We start from the raw sequence: 24,888 nt of genomic DNA on the forward strand, positions 1-24,888 counted from the left end.
TATGCTAGTTTGCTCGCTCTTTTGCTTTGCCACTGCTACGATGCCTACCATTTGCTTGTCAGCCTCCCAATTGCATGATTGAACCTCTAACCCACCATTGTCCTAGCAAACCGTTGATTGGCTATGTTACCGCTTTGCTCAGCCCTTCTTATAGCGTTGTTAGCTGCAGGTGAAGATTGGAGCCGTTCCTTGTTGGAACATTTATTTTACTTGTTGGGATATCATTATATTGCTATGTTATCTTAATGCATCTATATACTTGGTAAAGGGTGGAAGGCTCGGCCTCTCGCCTAGTGTTTTGTTCCACTCTTGCCGCCCTAGTTTCCGTCATATCGATGTTATGTTCCCGGATTGTTGCGTCCCTTACACGGTTGGGCTATAATGGGAACCCCTTGATAGTTCGCCTTGATTAAAGCTTTTCCAGCAATGCCCAACATTGGTCTTACCATTTGCCACCTAGCCTCTTTTTCCCTTGGGTTTCCGGAGCCCGAGGGTCATCTTATTTTAACCCCCCCGGGGCCAGTGCTCCTCTGAGTGTTGGTCCGAACCAGGCAGCCTGCGGGGCCACCTCGGGGAAACTTGAGGGTTGGTTTTACTCGTAGCTTGACCTATCCGAGCGTGCCCTGAGAAAGAGATATGTGCAGCTCCTATCGGGATTTGTCGGCACATTCGGGCGGTGTTGCTGGACTTGTTTTGACCTGTCGAATCATCTTGTTGTACCGGGATACCGAGTCTGATCGGTGTGTCTTGGGTGGAGGTCTATTCCTTCGTTGACCGTGAGAGCTTGTTATGGGCTAAGTTGGGACCCCCCTGCAGGGATTGATCTTTCGAAAGCCGTGCCCGCGGTTATGGGCGGATGGGAATTTATTAATGTCCGGTTGTAGATTACTTGAACTAAACTTAATTAAAATGAATCAACCGTGTGTGTTACCGTGATGGCCCCTTCTCGGCGGAGTCTGGGAAGTGGACACGATGTTGGAGTTATGCTTGCGCAGGATGTTCCTTTAGCTTCTCGCTCGTGCTTCGCCTTCTCTTCTCGCTCTCTTTTGCGTATAAGTTAGCCACCACATAGGCTAGTCGCTTGCTGCAGCTCCACATATATTTTCCTTATCCATTCCTATGAGCTTAAATAGTTTTGATCGCGAGGGTGCGAGATTGCTGAGTCCCTGTGGCTCACAGATACTATAACTCCAGATGCAGGTCCAGGTGATTTCGCTCCAGGTGACGAGTACGAGCTCAAGTGGGAGTTCGACGAGGACTCTCAGCGTTATTATGTTTCCTTTCCCGATGATCAGTAGTGGTGCCTAGTTGGGGATCGATTCAGGGCCTTGTCACATGTTGGGTTCTTTTCTATTTTGGCGCCGTAGTCGGGCCATGAGTGTTTGTTTGATGGATGTTATTTATGTACTCTGATGTGACGTGGCGAGTGTAAGCCAACTATGTTATCTCCCCCTTTTATTATGTATTACATGGGATGTTGTAATGATTGCCTGACTTGCGACAATGCTTTCAATGCGGTTATGTCTCTAAGTCGTGCCACGACACGTGGGAGCTATAGCCGCATCGAGGGCGTTACATGGTACTAGCTGTCCCCTTTCAAATTAGCCCGCCATTGTTGGCTCCCTTCCCACTCGATATTTGGGAAGAGGACCAGGGCCTCTATAAATAGGACCAGCCACCCGCAGGATGGGAAGGCAGCGAGGTGAGAGGTTGGAGGTTGGAGATCAACAATCGGAGAGAGAGAGAAGGGTGACTGGACTCCTCCCAGCAGTTCATCGCCCCAGCCAAGAACAGACCCTCGCGAGGCTGTTCTTCCTTGTATTGTTCATCATCATCAGCCCAAGAGGCAATCCACCACACCACACACTGGAGTAGGGTATTACACCACAACGGTGGCCCGAACCAGTATAAATCCTATGTCTCTTGTGTTGTTCTTTTCATAGCTTAGATCTTAGCGAGGCGGAGGGGTGCAGGTAGGTAGGAGGCGAAATCTACGCGCGCACCCTAGTTTTCCAAACATCAAGGGTCTGCCGGAACCCGAAATCTGACATTTGGCGTGCCAGGTAGGGGTGTGCCAGAATTCGTCTTCCACCACCCCGTTCTCCTCCGACCATCGCGCCCATGTCTGACGCTCGTCGGGCCCGCGCTGAGTGCCGGGCCGCCCTCGCGTCCCGCGTCGCCCAGACGGCCCCTGTCGGCGGGCGTCCTCGCCGTTCCCCGTCACCTGCCGTCAACGCCGCCACCGGCCCGGCGGGGGACGAGCAGCAAGCATTGTCTCAGCATCCGTCCGTGCGGCAAGACGGCCGCACCGCAACTCCCTCTCTCACCCTAGCTGGTTCTTTGTCCCGCGCGCTCCGCACGCCCATGGAGGCTCGAGCTGCGCTCATCACGGCAAACGAGCTCATGCGCTACCATCCCGTCGACGACGTCTACGAAGAATGGCTCGACCGTGTCGCCGAGCTCGTCCGCGCCGCAGGGGGCTCTCCTGCGCCGTCCGTTCCGCTGCACCGCACCCCGCCCCACGCGGGCGACGAAGCTCCGGCGGCGCCCTGGCCGCCTCCTCCTCAGGAAGGCGCCATGGCTCCAAGGCGCATGGCCCCTGGGCGGAACCCGCTCCGTCAGGTGCCAGCGCGGCAAGAGCAGAGCTGCCAAGAAGTCCCTCGCTCGTAAGAAGCTGCCCGGGCGCTCCCTGCTCCAGCACGTCGCGACCATGCTCCTGCTCCCGTGCGTCAAGACCCCGCACTGCTCCCAGCTGCAGCGCGTGGGGACATGCAAGACCAAGCTCTCCGTCACCCAAGGCCTCCCGTGGCCACAGCAGGCTGCCGCGCCTTCACCACCGAGCTACGCAGCGTCGCGTGGCCCGGCAAGTTCAAGCCAGACCTGCCTCCTCGTTACGACGGCACGGCTGACCCTGCGGAGTTCCTCCAGCTCTATGAGCTGGGCATCGAAGCTGCCAACGGAGACGAGAAGGTCATGGAGAACTGGTTCCCCATGGCGCTCAAGGACGGGGCCTGCACCTGGTTCCTGAACCTGGCTCCAGGCACGATCTCCTCCTGGGATGAGATGCGCACCCGCTTCATCTTCAACTTCCAAGGTACTCGCGACCAGCCACCCGCCGTGAGTGACATGCGCCGCATCAAGCAACAACCCGGGGAGACCCTGCAGAAGTACATCCAGCGCTTCAAAAATGCACGCCTCAAGATTCCCAAGGTGACTGAGGAGGCCATCATCTCAGCCTTCTCCAACGGTGTGCGCGATGTCAAGATGAAGAAGGAGCTGGCGATGCATGAAGACCTGTGCACTTCCTTGGAGCTGTTCAACTTGGCAACCAAGTGTGCCAGGGCTGAGGAAGGGCGTCTCTCCCTCCTCGAGCTGTCGGCCGCAGACCCAGAAGAGAAGAAGCCCAAGGCCATGGATGTGAAGCGCAAGGGGGCTGCCGTGCTCGCGGCAGAACCAGACACCAAGCGGGGCAGATATCAGCCCGAACCTTCCAAGGGCAGCCAGTATTGTGTGTACCACGACCTCCACACCCACAACACCAACGAATGTCAAGAGCTCCGAGCCATGCGAGAAGGAAGGATCGGCTGTCGCCCCGACCGCGGTGACCGGGGCTACGGTCGAGGAGGAGGAAGGAACGCAGGACGCTGGGAAGACCGTGGCCCGCGCCAAGGGTGGCGTGATCAACCTCGCGAGGATCGCTGGCAAGACCCGCCTCGCGAGGGAGACTGGAGGGATCAGCCTCGCGAGGATCGCCCACAAGGAAACGCAGGCCTCCCTCCGCTGCCGCCGCAGCCAAGGAGAAACGAGGACCGCCACCAGGACGAGGGGGCTGGGGGCTTCCAGGAGCCGCGCGCGATCGCCTGCATCCTGGGCGGGGCTCAAGCCCCAGCCTCTCAACGCATCTTCAAGCAGTTCGCCCGCGAAGTGAATGCAGTCCTCCCCAGGCTTGAAGCCACGCACCCTCTCAGGTGGTCGGCGTGCGCCATCGTGTTCAGCTCAGCAGATCAGCTCAAGTGTGCGGCTACAGCTGGAGTCCTCCCGATGCTTTGTTCCCCAATCATCAGCAACGTGGTGGTCACCAGGACCCTCATTGATGGCGGGGCCGGGCTCAACATCCTGTCCGTGGAAACATTCAACAATCTCGAAGTGCCCTACAGCCAGCTTCAGCGAACCAAGCCTTTCTCCGGAATCATTGACGGCTCCACGGTCCCGATTGGGCAGGTCCGCCTCCCTGTCACCTTCGGGGCACGCGACAACTACCGCACCGAGCTCATCGACTTCGACGTCGCTCATATTCGCCTGCCGTATAACGCCATCCTTGGGTACCCAACGCTGGCCAAGTTCATGGCCGTAACTCACCACGGCTACAACGTCCTCAAGATGCCAGGAAGTGGCGGAGTCATCATGGTGCCCTGTGAAGAGAAGGACGCGGTGTGCTCCCTGGAACGAGCCTTTCAGGCCGCGTCACTGGAAGACCCGGATCGCGGAAGCAGGAGGCTTCCCGAGACCACCCCCAAGAAGAAGAAGACATCATCCGGCCCGGCCCCTCAGGAGGCAGGCCCCTCTGGAACCGTGCCTGCCCAGGGGGAACCTCCTTCCATCGCATAGGAAACCGCGCCCGGCGCCCTACTCAGGCAGGGCTCGGGGGCTCTCCCCTGGAGGGCCACCGACCTAGCTAGGGTCACGAGGGAGGCGCTTGGGCACCACATGGAGGCGTGTTTCGAAGCACGTTTCCCTCAAGAAGGATCAAGGCAAGGAGAGCCAGACCCTCTGGAGTTCGTCAGCAAGGCCATTCAGGAGCTACAGGAGTCAAGAGTCATGAAAGGTGGCCGCCGCCTACCAGCAGTGGCTCCCCATCCAGGCGAGGATGGTGGGCTGCGCGTCTGCATCGACATACCAGGGCTCAACCGAGTCGCCTCTCTGGAACGCCTCTGGCCCTCGCGAGTGGGGCGCTGCGGAGGTCCACCCCACAGCTACGTTCACATGCCTTACGGCTTGCCGAATGCGGCTGCCACGTACCAGCGCCTCATGAGGGGCATCACGGAGGCACGAGAGGCCAGGCATTCCGCAGCCCTGGCGGAGATGGAGATGGTCCGCGAGGAGCCGCCAGCGCCTCCGGAGCCTCCCAAGGCCCCTGGGCCTGGGGGCTCGTGAGGATCGGCTTCCGCAGCCCAACGAGTCTGCTACACCAACACTCCTTCGTCCTCAACGTCATCAGGTGACATCTTTCAAGTTTCATTTCCAGCTGGGAGCGCCCCCCAGGGCTGCATTATTCCCAGGCCACGTGGGTCCGTCCCTGCGGCGTGTATCCCTTTTATTTTATGTTGTTAGCTTACCTTGTTGGGGGCGCCCCTCGGGCTGCATGATACCCAAGTCGCTCGGGCCAGGCCCAGCAGCATGTATCCCATTTGCGTTTATTTCCGGTTATGCGTTAGAACCACCATGCTTGATTATTTGATGCCGGTCCACGACACCTCTTCTTCTCCATGCCGACCACTTGCACGTTAAAGGGGGGGTACCTGAGCATCGCGACTCAGGGCTCTTACTGGCTCTCCAGCCCTCACCCTCTGGCCTTGTCCACGGCATCGTGACCTGGCATACCAGCGACGGCTAAGACCAGCTTGAGGGCCGGGACCCGAGGACGTAGAGTGCCGACATATAACCAAATTTGCAGGGACACATCACAAGATAAGGCCCAGTGGCAGGCGCAACCCACCTAGAGGTAGGGCCCCGTGAGTCCCGCGCTGGCTCATAGGTGCCTAGATACACCTCGCCAGGCCCTACTGTGCCAGCCACGTGTCAGGGCGAGGTTGTACACGCCCCGGGGGCTCCTCCCGGAGGGGGCCCCCTCCCACGTGCCAGTGGAAGCACCATGCTCCGCGCTGGCTGACGACACTGCCGAGGAGCGGCTATGCCCGTACACATATGGAAGCGCTATGCTCCGCGCAGGTGATAAACAACTGAGGGTGGCCCCCGGGCCGCATCAACCTCAGGGAGCCCAGAGCTCAGTGTCTAGCCTCATCGTAACGCCTCCCCTCGGGAGTGCTGCGCGAGGGGGCTGGGCACGTGGGATGCGCCTGGGTCACACCCAGACGCACGCCGCCCAGCCAGGTCCCCCCGGGCCTGGTTCGTCGCGCGTCACTCCCCGAGCGGAGCGAAGGTACGAAGGCTGTTTGAGCGTCAAGGGGGACTCCTGAGCATCGCGACTCAGGAGCCTAACTGGTCACGTAGCCCCTCACTCCTTAGTTCCGAAAGGCTAACGGCGGTTGAGCTATGCGCGCGGCCGGGCTCTGCAGACGTAGAACGGTAGATCCACCCACATCACACATCCCTACTTGCTGTTCATGCGCCAAGGGGGACTCCTGAGCATCGCGACACAGGAGCCTAACTTGTCACATAGCCACTCACTCCTTGGCCTCGTCCTGGTTTCCGATTGGGACCAACTCTGGGTGAGGCATGCACGGGGCCGGGCTCTGCCGGCATAGAACATAAGCAAGTAGGAAGGAAAAGCGCAAATTTCAAGGAATTCAAAAGCAAATATTGCAGTCCACACTGTTATCTCAATGCCAAACGCAAGTTTAAACGCCTCCCCGAGGCATGATACATGTGTAGGAATTAAAGGAAGGACAGGAGCCACAATGGAGTCACTTGTCAGCGGTGGAGCAGCGTGGAGTGGGTTCGCCTCATGGAGCAGTGGGGTCGGCAGTGCCTTGCTTCGGCTTGGTGCTGAAGGCCCGGAACTTCCCCAGCAGAGCCTCCGCGCGACCCTTCACGACCTCGGCAGCGGCAGCGGCACGCTCGCCGCTTACTGGCTCCAGCAGGCTGTCGAGGTCGACGCCGGGATCGCGAAGGTAGATGTGGGTGAGGACCCGCGTCAGTGCTGACGAAGACAGGACACGCGCCTCAGCCTCGGCCGTGGGGCCAAGACCAAGGGCGACATCTTCAAGAACACGAACCAGGAAGAGAAGCAGCTTGGCGGGGCCGTCCTCGGTGCCAGCCAGCGGGCTCTCCAGGCTGCTGTCGTAAAGCGTCCTCAACGAGGAGCGAGCCTTCGCCTCCATCTCCGTGAAGGCCACGCGGTCCTCGGCCAGAACCAGGGCCTTGTCGTCTAGCTCGGCCTTCCTCGCCCCCAACTCCTGCTCTAGCACGCCTAGGCGGTCGCGGTGTTTCCTGAGCTTGACCTCCCTCTCCTTGACGGTCGCCTCGCGAGCCTTCACGCCTTCTTCCTGCTCTTGGCGAAGGTGGACCTCTTTCGCGAGCTGGTCCCGCAGGCCTTGCAGCTCGTCCTCCGGCGCCTTGCAACGACCATGGACGTCGACCACCTCCCCCAGGGATGCGTCACGAGCAGCCTTCGCCTCAAGGACGGCCTTCTTCTCCTCATCGCAAGCCGTCGAGGCCTGGACCAGCGCCGCCCGAATCGAAGTGTCGGAGCGAACCCTTCCTAAAGCCAGCTCCAAGCGCCCGGCCACCAAGCGAGGGTCGGCGCCAAGAAGATCCTGCCGCAGTCAGTCCAGCTTAGCAACAGCACGATCCAGAATGGCAGAAGGAGTCGGAGAGACAGTAGCCGGTGGAGTAGGAGGAGAAGGCAGCAGCGCGGCCACATCATCCTGAGGCGGAGTCTGCCGTGCCCCAACGGCTGTAGTGGCGGCGGCAAGCAAGGACACCTCGGGAGTCACTTGGGCCGTGGGGGCTGAGCTCGCCCCAGCCGGCTCAGCCAGGCCTCGCGAGGAAGACCGGGCAGGAGAAGCCTGTGCGTCGCGGTCACCCTCCTTCGCAGGCAGAGGCGCTGCCACGGATGGAACCTCAGGAGCTCCCTTCGACTTCTTTGCTGCGCGCGCCAGCCTATCCAAGAGATGCGGACGTCAAGCCTCAGAAGCAGAGCAAGAAATAAAGACAAGAATCAAATGCTTATGGGTCGTCGCCAGTGAGCTCAAGCGGCCTCCGGCCAAATTTGAAGCCTGAAAGCCGGCTGGAAGGGTCAACCTCGGGAAGCTTGGAAGCGGAAGGTGCGTCTGCGGTCCGCCTCAGGGCCGGGGCAGACCCGCGGGAGATCAGCCCGGTCCTGTCCTTCTTCGGGATCGGGGGCAAGCTCCCACCGTCCTGCTCGTCGTCATCCTCGTCGTCATCGCTCGGAGAGAGGCGGAGAACGCGGGACCTGCGCCGGGGGAGGGGATCCCTCGACTCTCCGTCAGTCGGCTCGAAGTCAGGCCCTTTTTCCCGCTCCCCTCCTTCCTCCTCTTCGCTGGAGTCGTCGGAGGGCACGTCCACCGGTTCCTCGGGAGTTTCCATGGGCACGGGCCCATCCCCGTTGAAGACGGGCATGGACTCCACTACATGCTCCCAGTCGTCGCGGAGGAACAAGGGCGTAGGAGCGCCCTCCAACCTCGCCACATCGCCCCCGACCAGAGATTGGAGGACCGCAGCCAGATCTCCGTCGGCCAAGGCCGCGGGGCTCGGATGGGGCCTCCACATCGGAAGTGAGTACTGACGAAGCGGAGCCAGCTGGTGCTCCAGGAATTCTCTCAGCAGCGAGGCGCTGGTCAGCTTCGCCGCCGCCATGTTGGCCGGCCTCAGATCCGCGTCCATCTTCTCCAACACCAGCTTCGCGCGGGGGTCCGCGAGCTCCGCTCGACCCCAATCGCTGGAGCTCGTGGGCTGCTCCATGGCCAAGATCAGCCGAGGGTGGATGCGCCCAGCATCCACCAAGACCCACTTGCTCCTGAAGCCCTCAATCCTTTTCCCAGGGTTCGAAATGGCAATGGCGCCACCATACACGATGAAGCTCGTGCACGCGGAAGCAGGACCGCGAGAGGTCCGGAGGTAGAAGTAGTGGCGCAGCAAGGCCACTGAGGTCTACACCCCTACGTGAGCCTCGCAGTAATAGGCGAAGATTGCCAGGAGAAGGACGGAGTTGGGGTGGAGATGCAGAGCCTGTAGCTTATAATGGCGGATGACAGAGAAGAAGAACTTGGAGAAGGGAGGCACCAGGCCAGCGGCAATGGCACTTACGAAGAACGGATAGAAGGTGCTCCCTTGACCCTCAGGGATGGCGGAGCCGGCCTTGAACACCTTCGCCCCGTTCATGCCCCGCGCCGTCGCCATCCGGCGCAACCGGGCAAGGCTCGCCTCCGACACGTTCGGCGAATCCAGGGCAGACGAGTACCAAGCTACGGCCGGGGGTTGATGTGGCGCCATGGCTTCCTGGGTCACACGGTCGGAGTAGATCTGGAAATTTTGGAGGAAGGAAGGAGAGGCGCAAGAAAGGGGATCTGAGCAGCAACCAGGGAAAGCAAAAAGCAAAGCCTAGGCGGATGCCGCTCCTTTATCAACTCGCGCGGTTGCTAAGGCGCCCACGTCCAATCAACCGCCACACGGCGCCCAAAGCCGCAGGCTGTTAGGGCCCGCGGCGCTTCGCTCTTGCCCTTCCGCCTCCCTACACGGCCAAGTCCGGGTGCACCTTGGGCCCGGGGGCTACTGTCGGCGTTCTGGGAACGAGGGTCCCCAGACTTGCCTGCCTGCGTCTTGCGGCGTGGCTCAAATGGGGGCCCAGCACGGCTCATCTTCACCAACACAGACCCAAGACCCTCGCGAGGGGCCAAGCCTCGCGGGGCGGACGACACGGAGCTTCCTCAGGCACGGCCTCATCAGGCTGGCTCGTGAGGAGGCGGAGAGATCAAGGCGGGGTACCTCACGAGGTGCCCGTGACGCAAGCCATGACGACCAAGGGTGCCAGGTGGGTGCCAGCCCGCGCAGTGTCCTCCTTTCCCCTTTGGTGCAAAGGGGGCAAGCGCAACCGCGGAGTACCGAGGCATCAGGAAAAGGTTGCCATTTCGGTGCAACAAGACCAAGGCCAGGAGGACTGCAAGACGGAGGTCATCATGGAGCCCAAGACGGCGTCACCACCAGAGCTTTGTGCAGGCGAAGACTACTTTTGTCAGGATAACTGGTACTAGCTGTACCCTTCCAAATTAGCCCGCCATTGTTGGCTCCCTTCCCGCTCGATATTTGGGAAGAGGACCAAGGCCTCCATAAATAGGACCAGCCACCCGCAGGATGGGAAGGCAGCGAGGTGAGAGGTTGGAGGTTGGAGATCAACAATCGGAGAGAGAGAGAGAGAGAGAAGGGTGACTGGACTCCTCCCAGCAGTTCATCGCCCCAGCCAAGAACAGACCCTCGCGAGGCTGTTCTTCCTTGTATTGTTCATCATCATCAGCCCAAGAGGCAATCCACCACACCACACACTGGAGTAGGGTATTACACCACAACGGTGGCCCGAACCAGTATAAATCCCGTGTCTCTTGTGTTGTTCTTTTCATAGCTTAGATCTTAGCGAGGCGGAGGGGTGCGGGTAGGTAGGAGGCGAAATCTCCGCGCGCACCCCAGTGTTCGAACCTCAAGGGTCTGCCGGAACCCGAAATCCGACACTTTTTGTAGCAAAGGACAAACCTGGACAAACTCTTATATGAAGGAAAGCGCTTCCGAGGACACATGGGAATTATCGTCAAGCTAGTTTTCACCACTTTCATATGATTCGCGTTCGGTACTTTGATAATTTGATATGTGGGTGGACTGGTGCTTGGGTATTGTCCTTACTTGGACAAGCATCCCACTTATGATTAACCCCCATTGCAAGCATCCGCAACTACAACAAAAGTATTAAGGTAAACCTAACCATAGCATGAAACATATGGATCCAAATCAGCCCCTCACGAAGCAACGCATAAACTAGGGTTTAAGCTTCTGTCACTCTAGCAACCCATCATCTACTTATTACTTCCCAATGCCTCCCTCTAGGCCCAAACAATGGTGAAGTTTCATGTAGTCGATGTTCACATGACACCACTAGAGGGAAGACAACATACATCTCATCAAAATATCGAACGAATACCAAATTCACATGACTACTAATAGCAAGACTTCTCCCATGTCCTCAGGAACAAACGTAACTACTCACAAAGCATATGCATGTTCATGATTAGAGGGGTATTAATATGCATAATGGATCCGAACATATGATCTTCCACCAAGTAAACCAACTAGCATCAACTACAAGGAGTAATCAACACTACTAGCAACCCACAGGTACCAATCTGAGGTTTGGATACAAAGATTGGATACAAGAGATGAACTAGGGTTTGAGATGAGATGGTGCTGGTGAAGATGTTGATGGAGATTGACCCCCTTCCGATGAGAGGATCGTTGGTGATGACGATGGTGATGATTTCCCCCTCCCGGAGGGAAGTTTCCCCGGCAGAATAACTCTGCGGGAGCCCTAGATTGGTTCCACCAAGGTTCCGCCTCGTGGCGGCGGAGTTTCTTCCCGAAAGCTTTCTTATGATTTTTTCCTCGACGAAAGACCTCATATAGCAGAAGATGGGCAACGGAGGGCCACCAGGGGGCCCACGAGGCAGGGGGCGCCCGGGGGGTAGGGCGCGTCCCCCACCCTCATGGCCAAGGTGTGGCCCCCTCTGGAACTTTCTTCGCTCAGTATTTTTTATATATTCTGGAAATACCTTCCGTCAAGTTTCAAGACTTTTGGAGCTGTGCAGAATAGGTCTATAATATTTGCTCCTTTTCCAGCCCAGAATCCCAGCTGCCGGCATTCTCCCTCTTCATGTAAACCTTCTAAAATAATAGAGAATAGGCATAAGTACTGTGACATAATGTGTAATAACAACCCATAATGTAATAAATATCGATATAAAAGCATGATGCAAAATGGACGTATCAGACGCCAAGATAATTAAGCTATAGTAATTCCCTGCTAATAGTGCCATGTCATCACATTACAGTTGCTAACCCTCACTTGATCCACATCATGATTCAAATTCAAATTCAAATTTAAGTCCAAAATTCAAAGTTCACAAACATGAAAAACTAAAATGCTGATCATGTGACAAATATTCACTTCTTAATATTGGTGGTGAACCAACTTTTTATAAAGTGGCTTAGTGCCCTAAAATAAAAGAAAACAGGGGCAATAAAAAAAGGAAAAGGCTATAAAAAGGAAAGCTTCCCCTACCCCTGGGCCTCGGCCCACTAGGCCTATCCCAGCAGACCGACCCAGCCGGCCCACCTTGCCCTCCCGGTTGCTCCCCCTCGCCTCCCTGATCTCCCGACCCAGTCGCTACAGCGGCGAGCTCCCACCGAGCCACCTCGCCGACGCCGACGCTGGGAGGGGATAAGGGCGACGCCTCGGGCCCCTCCCACTCCCCTGCCACTCCCACTTCCCCTCTCCCCCTCTGCCTCCCCCTAGATCTCACCCACTCTCCTCTCGCTTCCTCTCCCTTCTCCCTCTCACACAAGCACTCGTGCGCATCTGTCGCCGTGCCGACGCCATGGACGCAGCCACCGCGCTCTCCTTCGCCGGAGACCACGTAGGGGAGAACCTTCGCCATCTAGCACATCGCCTGCGCCATCGGGCTCGAGCATGGAACCCTACATCGACGAGATCGGCTCCACCTTCCACCTTCGGTCGTCGTGGATCCCCGCCGAGGATCGTCATCTTCAAGCCTTCTCCAAGCCCACTGCCTGACCCGTCCTCCTCACTGTGAGCTTCGCCGTCGTTTCCCCTCTTGCGCCCTTTGTTTAACACGCCGTAGGCCGCCGCACGTCATCTTGCCTGGAGCTGCGCTAGCCGTGCTTCCGACTGTGTCCCGCCGCACGCAGGGCCATGCCCCGCCTCTGCTCACCGTCGCTGCCGCCAGACGTAGCCCCGATCGACACGCTCACTGACCCGTCGTCACGCCCCCAACATCACGTGCACGCGCCCATAGGTCCCTGCGCCTCGCCCACGCCCTCGCGGCCGTGTCCGCAGTCCTCGCTCGTCCGCGTGTCTGCGCGACTGCGCCCTACCCGACCCGCTCCGGCGACACCCGCATAGCCCCACGACCGATGCTCCCTGATACTCACCTCCTGCGCTGCTGCAGCCCGCCGCCGCGTGCTGTCGTTGCCCTACACTACTGCCACTACGTCGCTGCTGCCCGGCCGTGCCAGCCGTCGCTAGCCGGTGTTGTCCGCGCGCGCGAGATCGCGCCCGGCGCTGCTTGCTGCTCCCCGTGCTGATGCTCTACTTGCTGCCGCACTCCTGCTGCTTCTTAGCGCTGCTCTGCCTATACTACTACTAGTACAGTAGCAGCGCTAGCTAGCTTTTTAATTTCTACTCCGAGTAACCCCCTTGACTGCCCCTAAACTGTGGCTAAACAACTACTAACATGGCTAAAGAAAATATGAGTAGAAAGTATACTTGACAACTCCATTTTATCTCACTGGACCAAACCCTTTTGATCCATAGATTAAATCCTATGAAAATCACAAAAGGCTATGTTCTGTTAACATTAACAGAATAACCGAAAACAGCTTTATTTTCATAGCTACTTTAGAGCTGTTGTTGATCAAGCAACTGAACTCTATCATGGATGTAAATGGTACTAACATGTAGATCACAGAAAAATGCTCAAAATTAATATAAGGCACAAAATCATACGAGCTACAGAGCAATAGTTGTAGCCATTTGAAAACAGCTAAGTGATGTTTTAAAAACTAGCGAGTTCCCACACTTAGCAAAATTTCAGGGATTTTCAGGATATTGTTTAAATCTTTAAAAAAATCATAGAAAATAATCCGTAACTCTGATGAAAAAGTTATATATATGAAAGTTGCTCAGAACCACGAGACAAATCCGAATACGTGGTCCGTTCGTCTGCCACACGTGCCTAGCATAGCAAACATGCAACCTTCCCCATCCGGTTCGTCTGTCCAAAAATGCCTAACTTCGGGAAAACTTTCCCGGATGTTATCCCCCTTTGCGGGTATTGTGTAGCACTGTGTTAGAACACCCCTAGCACCGCGTATCATCATGTCATGCTTAGTAATTTATCTATGTGCTTTGTATTTACTGTTTCTCCCCCTCTTCTTCTCTACGGTAGACACCAAGACTGTTGCTGATGTCCCTGTGATCGACTGCGTCGACGATGACCCTTCTTCCCTTTCATCGGAGCTTCCAAGTAAGCCCCCTTTTGATCATCCCGATATCGCCCATTCCATCCTCTCATGTTTGCATTAGATTTTGCTATTGTTATTGATTGCTCATATTCTGATGCATAGCCTGCTTTTGTAACCTGCTTATTGTTACCTACCTACTTATCCTAAACTGCCTAGTATAGGTTGGTTAGTGATCCATCAGTGACCCCCACCTTGTCCTTGTTGCCCCTGCTTCATCATCGACGACTCGGTCAACGTGATTGACGACCAGAGCCCGACACCTCACATAACATCACGCCCCTTTTGTTGCTCGACTCTGCAGAGCTACTATCGAGTGTCGAGGGTGAGACCTCACAACACTCTCCCGATGACAACTCTGTAGTGTAGCTATTCGGTCGTGGTCAACGAGGGTGGTTCCTCCTTCACCACTCCTGATATGACTCTGTCGTGCACCCCCTCAAGTGTGAACCTCGAGTGTGGTTCCTCTTATGTTCACCTTGATGATTACATCGAGTGGAATCCACTGGGGGTGATTCCTCGGGTTTTCTCCTTGATGTTTGGACACACAGTTCCCCAGACTTTACTTGAGACCATTGTTGAAGTCGGGTCGGCCCCGAGGGGTACCCGCGAGTTGATGTGAAAGTCTGGCGGGCCCGTAGAGCACCCGCAAGTTAATTATGTGGCACGACCGGGCATTCTGGGCCCTTGCCGTAAGTCCCCGAGACGGGGCAACGGGGTCACATCGATCGGGAGTCTCTGCTCGTCTCCGCAAGCTAATAATACACTATGGTTTGGGTATTTGTTCTGAGTTGGCCTTTGGCCTTTACGCACTAACCACCACGCGAGAATAGTTATGGGCCTCGACGATGTAGTATCAGCCGAAGCTTTGTTAGACGTCCAATTCAACATTGCGGCATGGCTGGGCCGACACCGCATGGTAGAGCCTGGACCCCCATGTAGAGCCTGGACCCACCCTGCACGCAATGACCCGGAGTGCAACGGACGATGGATCAAGACCCCGGAGTGCTTAGGATGTAGACCGGCGGGGACCTCTCTGCTCAGCCTAGGTAGGGCTACGACATGTTGATCTTCTGAGGTCGGGCATTGACCCAGAAAGGTGTGTCCGGCCAGAGTGATCGAGCGTGTTGGGTAACATGGTGCACCCCTGCAGGGAAGATTATCTATTAATAGTCGTGTCCACGGTAACGGACGTTCAGACTTATATCCTGATCTAATACAACTAGAAATGGATACTTGAGATATGTGGCTCCGGGATTGCTTTCTCGTGGGGAGTCGAGGAAGGATCTTTGGGCATTAATGCTACAACATGCTTGTTAATTAAACTGCTATTCTTTACTCTTTCTACATGCTGCAAGATGCTTGGAGCTGCTTGAAGATGCTAGTCTTCGATAGGCTAGGCCTTCCCCTCTATTCTGGCATTCTGCAGTTCAGTCCACAGATACATACCTTCCTTTGATACCAATGCATATTTAGTATAGATCTAATGCTTGCGAGTACATTGGATGAGTACTCACGGTTCCTTTGCTACCCCCTTTTCCCCTTTGTTCCTTCTTTCCGTTCGTTGCAACCAGGTGGTGGATTCCTGGAGCCAGATGCCACCACCGACGGATACTACTACATGGAGGCCGCCGAAGACCAGGAGTAGTTAGGAGGTCCCAGGCAGGAGGCCTTGCCTCTTCGATTGTTGTTGCTTTTGTGTTTGCCTTCTTAAGGCATCCTTGTTTAATTTATGTCTATACTCAGATATTGTTGCTTCCGCTGACGCTTGTGTATTGAGTTTGTATTCGATTCCTCGAGCCCCTGGCTTGTAATATGAAGCTTGTATTATTTTATTTGTGTCTAGAGTTGTGTTGTGATATCTTCCCATGAGTCCCTGATCTTGATCGTACACATTTGCGTGTATGATTAGTGTACGGTCGAAGTTGGGGCATCACAAGTTGGTATCAGAGCAGACTACCTATAGGAACCCCCTTTCCAACTCCTTGGCCGAAGTTGAGTCTAGTCTTTGAAATCTGTTTTACTAACATGGCTGTGTGGCTTACGACCCCACGCCGCCATTGGGTGGTATTAGGATCTTTTACTCCTCATCTATACTCTGGGACTCTGATCTCTCTTCTATTCGGGTTAAATGATTTTGCTAAATCTATCCTAGGTTCCCGTGATCACATCCACCCGGAGATTTGTATTACGCCTTTCCTGAATTGTGGTCCAGGATCTGCTTCACAATATTCAGTGACTGTAGGATCCTCATATCGAGGGCACCCTACATCGTCACTTGCAAATCCCTCACTCCGGTGGTTTTCCCCGACGTTGATGTAGCCTTAACTATGTCCCATTGATGTATCCCTCCATCGCGTGCATGCGTGCCGCCTAGTATGTCTATGATGTTTCTCTTGTCCGAACTCATACAAACAACGTGTAACTGGCTCCGTATATGTATCGGTATGTATTTAATGACTACTGCTTCGTACATACTGTGCCTTTGCTCATTGTTTCGATTACATCATGAATGATTCCATACACTTGCACCAACCCTTGCTGAACTAACCCCTGTTGCATTTAAGCAGGATGGTTAGACCCGCTGGTCGTGGCCGTGGTGGCGCCAATCCACCACCACCCGAGTACATGGACGGTATGAGCCAATAGGTTGAACTGTATCACCTGTTCATGGAAGGAGTCATGGCTCAATTTCCGCATCCCGATATGAATCAGTAACCAGCCCTAATGACTCTACCAGACTTTGCACGTCTCAACCATGTCAACTATCGCAGCTCAACTTAGCTCCTTGATGCTGATGACTGGGTCCGTCACATCACTTTCGAGTTGGAGTTTGCTGATGTAGCCCCCACTAACTGTGTCACCTTCATGGCTTACTACCTGAAAGGTCCAGCTGCTCAATGGTGGGACAACCACATGCGTCCGCCATCACTTTCCCAGAATTTCAAGCTGCATTCTGCGAGCCAATGTCGAACCACCGTGGTTACTCCCAATGCCCCTATTGAAATTGAAGGGCTGGAATTCCTTATTTCCCCCATTGCTACGAAGTCATCCAATGTTGACCTCATTCTGGGAATGGAATGGTGGTAAACCCATTGCGCTTCTATCATTTGCGCCACTAAAACCGCCCATCTACTACATCCTTTGAATGAGATAGTAAGCTACCATGCTCATCTTGTTTGAAATGTTGAAGCACATATTTATTCCTTGAATGCGTTAAACGCTTCTCCTCTTGTGAGAATTGAAGACGCTCTGGTCATTTGTGAATTCCAGGATGTTTTTCCAAAAGAATTACCCAGTCCATGGCCTTGAACTTGCTGTAGTTAAATTTGCACTATAGTTGTGGCGGCATTATCTTCCCGATAATCGTTGCGAGATCTTCACCAATCATCAAAGTCTGGAGTATCTGTTTACTCAGCAAGATCTGGATCTCCGTCAACAACGATGTATGAAACAATTACAGACTATGACTAGGGTATTTCTTATACCCCTGGAAAAGCTAATGTCATGGCCAATGCCCTGAGTCGCAAGTCTTATAGCAAGAACCCCATGGCTTATAAAGCTCAGCGCCTGCAAGATGATCTCACTTTAGAGAGCATCCAATCCGCCTTCTCGATCAAGCTGAACGCCGCACCCCTCAGAGGGCTATCAAATTTCTAAAAGGTTCAGTGGTCAAATCCTTCTGAAGATGAAGCCACTTGGGAACTCGAGGATCGTCTTTCTGATGAATACCTCATTTTTGTTTCCTTCTACCTCCTAAATCTCAGGACGAGATTTATTGTAGTGAAGGAGAATTGTGACGTCCAGATAATTAAGCTACAGTAATCCCCCGCTAATGGTGCCATGTCATCACATTACTGTTGCTAACCCTCACTTGATCCACATCATGATTCAAATTCAAATTCAAATCTAAGTCCAAAATTCAAAGTTCACAAACATGAAAAATAAAATGTTGATCATGTGACAAATATTCACTTCTTAATATTGGTGGTGAACCAACTTTTTGTAAAGTGGCTTAGTGCCCTAAAATAAAAGAAAACAGGGGCAATAGAAAGAAGGAAAAGGCTATTAAAAAGGAAAGCTTCCCCTGTCCTTGGGCCTCGGCCCACTAGGCTATCCCAGCAGACCGACCCAGCCGGCCCATCTTGCCCTCCCGGTTGCTCCCCCTCGCCTCCCTGATCTCCTGACCCAGTCGCTACAGCGGCGAGCTCCCACCGAGCCACCTCGCCTGCGCCGACGCTGGGAGGGGATAAGGGCGACGCCTCGGGCGCCCCTCCCACTCCCCTGCCACTCCCACTTCCCCTCTCCCCATCTACCTCCCCCGTAGATCTCGCCCACTCTCCTCTCGCTTCCTCTCCCTTTTCCCTCTCACACGAGCACTCGTGCGCATCCGTCGCCGTGCCGACGCCATGGACGCGGCCACCGCGCTCTCCCTCGCCGGAGACCACATAGGGGAGAACCTCCGCCATCCGCCACATCGCCTGCGCCATCGGGCTCGAGCATGGAACCCTACATTGATGGGATTGGCTCCACCTTCCACCTTCGGTCGTCGTGGATCCCCGCCGAGGATCATCGTCTTCGAGCCTTCTCCGAGCCCACTGCCTGACCCGTTGTCCTCACTGTGAGCTTCGATGTCGCTTCCCCTCTTGCCCCCTTCGTTTAACAACGCCATAGGCCGCCGCACGTCGTCTTGCCCGGAGCTGCACTCGCCGTGCTTCCGGCTGCATCCCGCAGGTGCCCGTGGCCCCACCGTCTCGCGCAACTGCGCCCTAGCCCGCGGGCGCCACACGCCCGCGTCATTGAGCCCGCCGCACCCAGGGTCGTGCCCCGCCTCCGCTCACCGTCGCCACCGCCAGACGTAGCCCCGGTCGACGCGCTCACCGAGCCATCGTCACGCCCCCAGCATCACGTTTACGCGCCCACAGGTCCCGGCGCCTCACCCTCGCCCTCGTGGCCGTGTCCACAGTCCTCGCTCGTCCGCGTGCCTGCGCGACTGCGCCCTACTCGACCAGCTCCGGCGACACCTACATAGCCCCACGACCGCTGCTCCCTGATGCTCACCTCCTACGCTGCTGCAGCCCGCCGCCGCGTGCTGCCATTGCCCTACGTTGCTGCCACTACGCCGCTGCCGCCCGGCAGTGCCCGTCATCGCTAGCCGGCATCGTCTACGCGTGCGACGTCACGCCCGACGCTGCTTGCTGTTCCCCGTGCTGACGCTCTGCTTGCTGCCGCACTCCTGCTACTTCTTAGCGCTGCTCTGCCTATACTACTACTAGTACTGTAGCAGCGCTAGCTAGCTTTTTAATTTCTACATCGTGTAACCCCCTTGACTGCCCCTAAACTGTGGCTAAACAACTACTAACAGGGCTAAAGAAAATATGAGTAGAAAGTATACTTGACAAACTCCATTTTATCTCACTGGACCAAACCCTTTTGATGCATAGAATAAATCCTATGAAAATCACAAATGGCTATGTTTTGTTAACAGAATAACCGAAAATAGCTTTATTTTCATAGCTACTTTAGAGCTGTTGTTGATCAAGCAACTGAACACTATCATGGATGTAAATGGTACTAATATATAGATCACAGAGAAATGCTCAAAATTGATATAAGTCACAAAATCATACAAGCTACAGAGCAATAGTTGTAGCCTTTTGAAAATAGCTTAGTGATGTTTTAAAAACTGGCGAGTTCTCAGACTTAGCAAAATTTCAGGGATTTTCAGGATATTGTTTAAATCTTTAAAAAAATCATAGAAAATAATCCGTAACTTCGATGAAAAAGTTATATATATGGAAGTTTCTCAGAACGACGAGACGAATCCGAATACGTGGTCCGTTCGTCTGCCACACGTGCCTAGCATAACAAACATGCAACTTTTTCCCTCCGGTTCGTTTGTCCTAAAATGCCTAACTTCGGGAAATCTTTCTCGGATGTTATCCCCTGTCAGTGTCAAAACCGGCGGATCTCGGGTAGAGGGTCCCGAACTGTGCGTCTAAGGCGGATGGTAACAGGAGGCAGGGGACATGATGTTTACCCAGGTTCGGGCCCTCTTGATGGAGGTAATACCCTACGTCCTGCTTGATTGTTCTTGATGATATAAGTATTACAAGAGTTGATCTACCACGAGATCGTAGAGGCTAAACCCTAGAAGCTAGACTATGGTATGATTGTATGTTGTCCTACGGACTAAACCCTCCGGTTTATATAGACACCGGAGGGGGCTAGGGTTACACAGAGTCGGTTACAAGGGAGGAGATCTACATATCCGTATTGCCAAGCTTGCCTTCCATGCCAAGGAAAGTCCCATCCAGACACGGGACGGAGTTTTCAATCTTGTATCTTCATAGTCCAACAGTCCAGCCAAAGGATATAGTCCGGCTGTCCGGAGACCCCCTAATCCAGGACTCCCTCAGTAGCCCCTGAACCAGGCTTCAATGACGATGAGTCCGGCGCGCAGATCCGTCTTCGGCATTGCAAGGCGGGTTCCTCCTCCGAATATTCCATAGAAGATTTTGAACACAAGGATAGTGTCCGGCTCTGCAAAACAAGTTCCACATACCACCGTAGAGAATAATATTTCCACAAATCTAATCCGCTAACACATTTTGACAGCACAACATTATGTCATGGCCCGGTAATTATTTCGAACCGTTTTTCTCAACCAGCACCGCACATATCGCGAGGCGGTTTTCCTGACACATCTTGTCAAAGCAGAGATTGTGTCCCCCTTATTACAGGATTCTCATCAATACGGGCGTGGGTAACCCAATCGTGTCTGTTGGTATGACTCCTCGATTTTACGCAAGTACCAAACGGCCACGAGGAGGACGCTTGATATTCACCCTATTTATAAAGAGGCCAAGGCCTGTCCTTTTTTCCTCTCGTGCTCAATCGAATCCTTCCCCCTCCTCGAGTTCCAACACCCAAGGCTCAGGTCAGGTGCTTCGGACCTTTAACCATGTCCGGATCCATCCTCCAAGGTCAGTGGATGCCTTCCTTTGTCACAGAGGAGGACATGAAGAAGCTGAGAGAGGCTAGGTATCTGACCGCCGAAATCTCGCACAGGCCGCCTGCCCGGGGGCAGGTCATCCCCACACCCGAACCCAATGAGAGCATTGTGTTCATCTCTCACTTCCTCCGAGGACTAGGCCTCGCTCTGGATCCCTTTGTTAGGGGGACCATGTTCTATTATGGGCTGGATTTCCATGATCTGGCCCCGGATTCCCTCCTTCACATCTCGTCGTTCATCCTCGTGTGTGAGGCCTTCCTCCGCATTACCCCACACTTCGGCCTATGACTCAAGACTTTCAATGTGAAGCTGAAGATGATCGAGGGGCGACACGCAGAGTGCGGAGGTGCCGTAATAAGCAAAAGCGCCGATGCTCCATGCCCGGAGGGTTCCTTCCCAGAGGTGTCCAGTTTGTGACAGCAGGAGTTGTTTTATATCACAGCTCCCCGGAGTACCCAGTGGGTAGCCGCCCCAGCCTTTCGCTCGGGCCCTCCACCACAAATGGCGTCATGGATCAACAAGGGGCTGAATTGGGGGCCATTAAATGATGTGCCGATATTGCAGAGTCGCATCCGAGATCTCCTTGAGAGAGATGTCAGCATGGTCTCGGTAATGCAAGTTATGCTAGTTCGTCGGGTCCCGCCTTGCAAACGTCGACCCCTCTGAATGTGGGAGTTCAACCCGGAAGGACCGCAAACTATTCAGCACTTCCTCGGCATGACGCTCGATGAGATGTACAAATTTTTCTTCGGACCCCGAATGAAGTGTCCGGACACCACCGAGGATGCGGGCCTGAGCTGTAATTGCCCTGATACACAAGTAAGTAATCCCATGGCCGAACATGCTGTCTTTTTATTTATCATAACAACATTTTGAAAAGCCGCTCTTTGACCAGGACTGGATAACCAAGGCGAAGATGATCAGGTGTTTGGCCCCCCTTCCCGAAGGCCCGACCAATCCCGTACTAGACAGAATGTTGGAGCCGGCGCCTTAACAGACGCCCTCAGAGGAAGATAAAGGGGGGAATAAAGAGGCTGAAAGCGGGCCTCACTCACTATTCGTCCAAACCGGGGGAATTAGCGCCTCCGCGAAGGAGGATAACCAGGGAGAAGAATCTGACATTCCCTCTCCCCGAGGAAGGAAGAGGACCACCTCTGAAGACCCGGAAACAAATGTTTCCAAACGGGGGAAGAAATCTTCGCTAGAGGGTCCTGCCTCGGAGGGTACTCTTGCCGCACAGTGTCCGCAAAGGGATCAGCCCAGGACCGAGCTGTAAGTAAACAAAAAGTACTTAATAGTGAAAATATCCTACATTACTTCTAAAGATAATAACCGAAGCTTATATCTTGTAGTTCGGATCGTAGCCCTTCTCGACAGAGTTCGTCTTCGGGGGATCTTCTTCCGGAGATGCTGGAGAGCAAAACACCTCCCCCTGCTACCCCGCCTAATGAGGCGGGCGACCCTGAAGTGTCGTCGCGGAGGGTTTCTCCTGATCCGCCAAGGCCAGAGGGTAATCCTTTGGCCACCCGAAGTCCTCAGTATTCGGCTCCTAAAGAGAGCAACAGAAAGAGTCCGGAATCGTATAGTATGCGGTCAAATGCACTGAAGGATATTCTGGAGCAAGCAGCCATCTCAGAAGCGCATCGTACACTAATGGGTACGGTGATTGAAAGGATTTCATCCGCCGAAAGCGGGTTGCATGAAGCTTTTATGAGTCTGCTGAAAGGCTTTGAGGTACGTGAAATAATGTATGTTTTTGACAGTACCACACACGTTAGGTGTGCCCTATGCAGATAGTAGCCCCTGAGACTCTGGTTGCCGTCGAGGACGGTGACAAACAGAGGATCATAGTCCCAGGTAATAATCAGGCCGCCTTCATGTGCAGGTGGCTGAAGGTCCGGTGGCTAGCCGGACTGATGAGTTTGCCGAGCTAAAGCGGCAACTTGATGCGGCAGATGCCGACATCGTGCTTGTCTACAAGCGACTTGACGAGGCACTGGGTATGTGATTTCTCCGGTGATCACCACATAGTAAGAGGAGCATGATGCCAGTATCTTTAATATGTTGTGACTGCAGATGGAGCTGCCACTGTGGAGATCCTTCGGGCGGAGCTTGCCCGAGCCAAGGAACAAGCCAGAGATAGTGATGCGGCTGCTCTAAAGGCGGTTGAAGAGCTGAGGGCCAAACAGGCCGCGCATTGCCAGAGCAAGGAAAGAACGACCAAGATGGCCGCTGAGTTGAAAGACACTGCCGACCGTTACCAGCTTCTTGAAAAAGAAAGCCGAGCAAAGGCGACGAACCTGGAGAAGGCCATGGTAGCAGCCAAGGAAACCCGCTCCAAAATCAGAGCGACGAAGGAGGAGCTGCGTCAAGCTGGAGATATCGCGGCTTGGTAGCCCTTTTTGTTGCGGACTAAGTTCCGAGTTCCGAAGTATGCCCCTCTTGATCAACTATGGAGTTCTGCAGACGCATACGTGGATTTGGCAGCAAGTGCTGCTGATGCGGCCGAGTACTTCAAGGATCAAAAAGATCATGAAGTGGAAAAGATGTTCTGGTCACAGTTTCATGCTCCAGTACGTCCGCTGCTGTTGGATGAGCGAATGACCGAGTGGGCCGAGCTCCATAGGTTGTCCGGACTTGCCATGAGGTCTATCGTGGATCAACTGTGGCCGGAAGGGACAAGGCTGAATAGTTATTTTAGTTTAGTGCAACAATTCCTTGGTTCTGTGCCACACATCGACGCTATGAAGAGGTCGACATGCATAGAGGGTGCGCGGATGGCACTTGCCCGTGTCAAGACATACTGGGCAGAGATGGAGGCCACCACTATTGCAACACAGGGTTCGGCCGCGGGCCGAGTAGCTGCCGAGCACTACTTTGAAGAAGTCCTTGAAGGCGCTCGTTCGATAGAGGCTCAGTGCTCGAAGAATATTATGTTCTAGTGACATGTATTCCCATTGTAAAAACAATGTTTTATTGAATTATAAAGGCCGTGTTTATACTTTTGCCTGAAAGTATTATGATGCCTCCTGTGCGGCCGTTTATGTATATATGTATATAACCTAAAAGTTTGCAGTCGTCGGCTTTAGCCCCCACGCATATAATGTGGGGGTGTTCACAAAAAACGCGTATTCACACTTGATCCAACATCTTGGTCCATGAAGGAGGTGGTAGCGCAGCGAACGAGGCAATCAGACTACATTGCTTTAGCACTTTCACATAGCCATAGGAGTTTGACGGTGGGACTACTATATAGCCCCTGGTACTTCTGTGCTCGTTCGAATACGGGGGGCGTACGTACATGACCGGGAAACGACCCTTCATTAATGCGGAGGAATCCCGAAGATTCCGCTAAGTCATCGAGTGGTTGACCAGTCTCGCGCTTTATCATGACAATCAGTTTTCGGCTTTCTCTACTGAGGTGCTCATCTGAATGAACCAGGGCACAATCGCAGTAGTTCTCCCAGTGCTATCTTAGCCGATATAGCGGAACGTAAGGTACCAAAACATGGGAGCCGAGCAAATCCAACATTTGACCAAAGACATGATTCGGAGCTGATGCATATAAGGCCAAACTCGCGACGCCGAACACTCCCTAAGGTATTCGGTCTTTATAACATATGCCAGGCTGAACACTGCCCTTAATAATAAACCCCGAGTGTCCAGGTACATGCAATACCCTGACGTGGCCACATGCCAATAACGTCAGCATCCTTCTCAGTTGTATTGAGTATCCGGAGGATGTGAACAAAAAGAGACAGTAAAAAAAGGTTACGCAGGGTCTTAATCTGAAAAGAAAGCTTTGAGCGGGTCCCTACTGCACGTCTGCGCCTGTGTCTCCGTTGTGCCATGTCCTGGACGGGTGTAGCACG

This window comes from Triticum dicoccoides, chromosome 7A (genome assembly GCF_002162155.2).
Source record: "Triticum dicoccoides isolate Atlit2015 ecotype Zavitan chromosome 7A, WEW_v2.0, whole genome shotgun sequence".
Classification (NCBI taxonomy): Eukaryota; Viridiplantae; Streptophyta; class Magnoliopsida; order Poales; family Poaceae; genus Triticum; species Triticum dicoccoides.